Below are 6,393 nucleotides of genomic sequence, written 5' to 3' on the forward strand. Positions count from 1 at the left end.
AATGAGAAAGCCAAAAACATTTTTAGCAAATGTAGAAAGTTATGCATTTTTTTGGTGAGCTGTTCTATGTTTCATAGGCATTAAATTAATTTTAACTTCGCTTTCTATAAAATAAAGACCCTACATCTCTACAAAAGCGAGCTCAATTTGAAAAGAAATCTAAGGATTATGATTGATTACAGAACTCTGGAATTTTCTATTGGAATATTTTCAGGCAGGAATTTGATATTGATGCTATTAGTCAACTGTGAAATCAAGACCAATAGATCAGTTACATACCCATTCCGACAATTTATCAAAAGTCCTCATGATGTTTACAACAACAGGTTATCAATGTACGGATCAGATAATTAGTATTGTAATATTGAATTAAATCAGTCAGCATCAATAAATTTTCAACTTCAATCCAATTTTTTTTGTGTTGTGGGGGGGGGGGGGGGGGGTTGTATGGTGTTAAACCCCAAAACCTTCTCTTGGCTACGCCGTTGCTTGGAGTTATTTACTTCGCTTTCATTTTCCGATATGTTTCAGATCGATCCGATGGTTATAAGTTAGAAAAATTGCAGTCAGAAGATTCGTACAAATCTACATTTTTGCACTGATAAGTTATCATTTTCCTTCCAGACAACTTGGAAGTGTTCGGTGATTATTTCTAGCGGTTGTAGATAGAAAAATGAAATACAAAATTCGTTTTATCGAAATATTGTTTGGCTTATTTAAATGGATTATTACTATATTGAACAATAAATAGGCGACGAAGAGTAATCCACAAACAACAAGCCATAACTTTTAAAGTATTCAAAATAGATATTTGAAGTCTTCAGTAAAGTTATTCGCAAAAGTAAGAGCTACAAATTTACTGAAGGCATCATTTCGATATAATCACTTCCAAGAAAATTTGTGAAAATATCTCACTCATAGGGGGATTAATTAGCAAAAGCACAATACCAAAAGAAAGGGCATATTACCTCCATTAAATTCTCCGAAGATACAATTGACCTAAAATAAGCCGTTTTGGCGTTAATAATAGATTACATGTTTTTGGTCATATTTCTGGCAATGGGAAATGATAAAAATCTTTCGTCCGCATTTAATGTTTAATATCTCTTTTGATAATAGTCCGATTTCAACAATCTATAGCTTGTTCGAAAGGTATTCGTTAAAGCTATCTAAAAACATATAAATTGTTAATCAATATTGTCAATTTCGACAGAAAATTTAAAAAAACTGCAAAAAACGCCATTTTTACGCATTCAAACATTCATATCTTGGAAACTAAACATCAGAATCAAAAACAAATTAATAGCGTTCATACTGTTTTTTAGTTCTTTCATTTAAAATTGGTTTGGATAAGATCGGTTCAGCCATTGCTGAGAAACACGAATGAGAATTTGTCCGTTACATACACACACACAGACACACACACACACACACACACAGACATTGTCCCAAATCGTCGAGCTGAGTCGAATGGTATATAAGACTCGGCCCTCCGGGCCTCGGAAAAAATCTTGAAAGTTTGAGCGAATTCTATACATTTCTTTTATAAGAAATGTAAAAACAGATGAACTGCTTAAGTTCATTACAAGTAGTAATCCAAATGTAAAATTGAGACTTGTTAATGTTCGAAAGAAATTTTATATTTTGTTAAAACAACCTTTGAACAGCTTTTAGAAAACTTCAATCCACGTTTTTTCATAACTCTGAAAGTCTAACTTTATACTTTCAAAAGTTATGGAAACTTTTCGCTCATAAATAGCCCTTTTTCAAATGTCATTATCTCTGATTGGGGCAAATAAAAGTAAGTTCGGATTGAACCTTAGAAAAGAACATACTTTTAAGTATATTTGAGCAAAAATTGGAAAATATTATTTTTTTTAAGCATGTAATTTTAAATTTACTAACCAAAGTTTTAAATTTTATCGCATAGCGACATAAAAGAAATTGCCTAAAGCCTTTGTATTTCCTTTTCTGTTTTGCTTACATATTAACAATACAGAATGTGTTCATTAAAAATAATTTGGCTATGACAACAATTTATGATTTATATAAGGAGAATTTATTCAATGCCAATTAATTCAAAAGTAGATGCATTGCATTTTCAGGTATATCCAGCGGTGCTCGTTGAATTCGACGTTTACATTTAAGAGAAATTATAGGATCTGATGAAACAAGAAGTCTCTTGAAAACGTCATCAAGATCGACGAGTCGATCGAATTTGCGTGCGTGGAATTCTCGGAATCTGCGAATACTTTTATTCCTGGTTTCTTGAACTTCTTCACTGCACATACCTACTGGCAGCATGTTATGTTGAATAATGCTTCCTCCATGGACCAGGAGTTTATGCACGGTTGGTGAGAGAGCGTACCAACCATACAGGCGTACATAAAGCAATCGTGTATCTTCGGCGTAACTCCGGTAAGCATCCGCGCTAATTCCCAATTTGCTGTTGATGATTGTTAATAGCACATACATACGTTCTAGCAACAGCTCAAACCGAATTTGCGTGCGCTTACTCCGAATCCACAACCTTCTAAATTCCAACATGAAGATTTTTATTTTCTTCCGAGCACTAACAAGTCTCAATTTTACATTTGGATTACTACTTGTAATGAACTTAAGCAGTTCATCTGTCTTTTTACCAGAAATAAGCAAATTCGCCAACTCTCTTCGACTAATATCCATATTTACTAGTTTTATTTAAAACGAATAAAATCAGAAACCTTTTTTGACAGTCGTTTCACTTATGCAAAGCTTGCTGCGATGAGAGAATGATATTTGAAAGTGGCTTTTTTCATAATACAACGATATGTGTGTAAATGCTTTAATGCGTTGAACCTGCAAAACTACAAACTTTAAATCTAAATTGCAAATTTTAAAAAAATATCGTATTCGCCAATTTTTGCTCAAATATACTAATGAGTATGGTCTTTCATGTGGTGGAAACAGAATTCAATTTTAGGTGCCCGCATCAGCGATATTGAGCCTTGAAATAGGCTATTTTTTTAACGAAAAGTGTCCATAACTTTTTAAAGAAAAAAGTTAGACCTTCGGTGTCTTGGAGAAAAATACTCGGCTTGAAGTTTTCAATAAGCTGTTCAAAGGTTGTGTTAACAAAAAGTAAAAGATACGAAAGTTATACTAAAAAAACGTTTTTTCAGGAACACCCTAATCTTTTTTTTTTTAATTTCTTGTATAACAAAAACTAAAAGAGATAGAGCCTTAATATATTCAAAAAATTTATTCAAAATAAGTTACTTTACAACTTTGTGGAAGACTGTGGAGCTCTATCTTTCATCAGTAAAAAGTTTATTATCGTATTTTAGATAAATTAGAACCACCCTAATAACTATTCCAATAAAAAGAAGCATCTTCTAAAGTACACAAATTCATCCTAAGACATGATACGGCTAAATTATACAGGTTTGTCAGAAAGTAAAAATTCCTCCTAAATTAGCGATCTGGACCACTGTGCAGTGTGAACAACTTTCCGACGGCCGTACCGGTCTGACCGAGACAGATCGATCCATGCCCAGCAATCTCAACAGTATACTGTACAACAGTGTCGTCACGAAGTAATGATCCGTGTACTTGACGCAGGGAAACCTGTCCCGTATAAATTTCCGCGGTTCGGTCAGCAAAAATCTTCGGATGAAATGAAAGTCTCACCGGAGGTGGCAACCATAGTCCAAAAGGGTTGCCAATTAGAAACTTTTTTGTAACAAACACCTCCTGAACTGGGCGCTGCCGCTGCCTCAAATAGCGGTTTCGTATACTTAGAGGTTAATTGACATTATCAATTAACATACAGTTTAAAAAGGTTGCTGTGGTAAACACAATTTTGAGGACGATTTAATGAGGAATGCCGCTATAGAATATACTGCTTCATGCGCCAAGGATTAGACTGAAATCTACCCGACAACAGGCTTTCTTTTTATTTTTTTTTTTTATTCATTTCGTTTATTTGATAGGCACAAATGCGTTAGCTTGGCGGTGCCAAATTCTTTTGTTTTTACATTTTGTATATTTTAAAACTAGGAGGTTACAATGTTGAAATATTTTTTTAAAAAAGAAAAATTTTACAGCTATCTTAAGACTAGAAATAAGATTCTATATACAAGAGAGGGGGCGAAAGATTTTTTTTATGAAAAAATTTTAAAACAAGGAATTCAATAGTAATAATTTTTAGGAAATATTTACACTTATCTTAAAACTAACAATATAGTTTGGTACACAAAAGGGGGAACAAATATTTATGAGAAAATTCGCATGTGTTTTAAGACTAGGGATACAATTCTATTTACAAGATGGGGGACAATAGTTTTAACAAAGAGGTAAAATTACAACTATCTTAAAACTAGGAATACAGAATACAAATTTGAACTTTTTTAGCGGAGACTTATGCTTGGTCAAGATATTCAGAGGGGGGCTGTAGAAGCAGTTGTATCAAGGACAGGGGAGAGAAAGCGTAGATGGTGACCGGGAGAGAAGAGCAAAACTTGCAACTTTCGCTCAAACGGGAGATCAGCGAAAGATTACCGCCTCAGTCTAGTAGGTCGGATTGGCGGATGGTATTCTTCGGACCCGCGGGGAATCCTTCAAAAGTCATCGGACCTTGAGTCGCTCTCGCTTCAGTTTCCGTAGTGGTAAGTGCGACGGCGGTTACATAGTTGCAGTCTGGAGCTGATCGGTCCCACAAGGCAAGAGAAAGCTTCTAAAACGAGAAATAAAAAGAGAGGGGCTAAATTGGGATATTTGTCGTTTTTATGAAAGTATAAATAAGGGACATATAGGGGAAATCACGATTTGCCAGTATATCTCGGACTGGGACATTGGGTGGTCTACCTCGGGCCCGAAGGGAATCCTTTAACTGAGACCTGGCGTCCAAGTACCCGGCGCATACCCAGACAACGTGCTCGATGTCGTGATAGCCCTCGTCACAAGCGCACAGACTACTCTCCGCAAGCCCAATACGCCGCAGATGCGCATCCAAGGTGTAGTGGTTGGACATAAGTCGGGACATTACACGAATAAAATCCCGACCCACATCCATCCCCCTGAACCAAGGCTTCGTTGATACCTTTGGGATAATGGAATGTAGCCATCGTCCAAGTTCACCATTGCTCCACGAGGTTTGCCAACTGTTGAGTGTCCTCTGACGACAAATACTAAAAAATTCGTTGAAGCAGATTGGTCTTTCGTATATGTCACCATTTAATGCGCCCGCCTTTGCTAATGAGTCGGCCTTTTCATTGCCCGGGATAGAACAATGAGAGGGGACCCAAACAAAGGTAATCTGATAAGATTTTTCAGATAACGTACACAAGGACTCCTGTATCATCCCCAGAAAATACGGGAGTTGCTTTTTAGGCTTCACCGCACGAAGAGCCTCGATAGAGCTGAGGCTGTCCGAAACGATGAAGTAGTGATCTGTGGGCAGAGTGTCGATGATCCCAAGGGTGTACTGAATTGCAGCTAACTCTGCGACGTAAACTGAAGCGGGATCATTGAGCTTGAATGAAGCGGTGATAGTATTGTTGAAGATACCGAAGCCAGTGGACCCATCGAGATTTGATCCGTCAGTGTAAAACATTTTGTCGCAGTCGACTTCTCGGAATTTATTATAAAATATATTGGGGATCACTTGCGGGCGTATATGGTCCGGGATTCCACGAATCTCTTCCTTCATGGATGTGTCGAAGAATACAGTAGAATCAGAAGTATCTAGGAAACGAACACGGCTGGGAGTATATGAAGAAGGATTAATACTCTGTGCCATGTAGTCGAAGTACAAGGCCATAAATCGGGTTTGAGAATTAAGCTCGACGAGCCTCTCGAAGTTTTCAATCACCAACGGGTTCAGAATGTCGCATCGGATGAGCAATCGATATGAGAGTTCCCAAAATCGATTTTTTAGCGGAAGAACGCCCGCCAGCACTTCGAGACTCATCGTATGGGTCGAATGCATGCAACCCAAGGCAATGCGCAAGCAACGATACTGGATTCTCTCCAGTTTGATGAAGTGTATGTTCGCAGCGGAGCGGAAACAGAAACACCCGTACTCCATCACCGACAATATCGTTGTTTGGTACAACCTGATCAGGTCTCCTGGGTGAGCACCCCACCATGTTCCAGTTATTGTTCGGAGAAAATTGATCCTTTGTTGGCATTTCTGTTTCAGATACCTAATGTGACATCCCCAGGTACCTTTAGAGTCGAACCAAACCCCGAGATATTTAAATGTGAAAACCTGGTTGATCGTTGCACCCATTAATAAAAGCTGGAGTTGCGCCGACTCACGCTTCCTAAAAAAAACAACCAACTCAGTTTTCTCCGTGGAGAACTCAATACCCAGCTGAAGAGCCCAAGCAGACAAATTGTCCAAGGTATTTT

The sequence above is a fragment of the Topomyia yanbarensis genome, chromosome 2 (assembly GCF_030247195.1).
Source record: "Topomyia yanbarensis strain Yona2022 chromosome 2, ASM3024719v1, whole genome shotgun sequence".
NCBI lineage: Eukaryota > Metazoa > Arthropoda > Insecta > Diptera > Culicidae > Topomyia > Topomyia yanbarensis.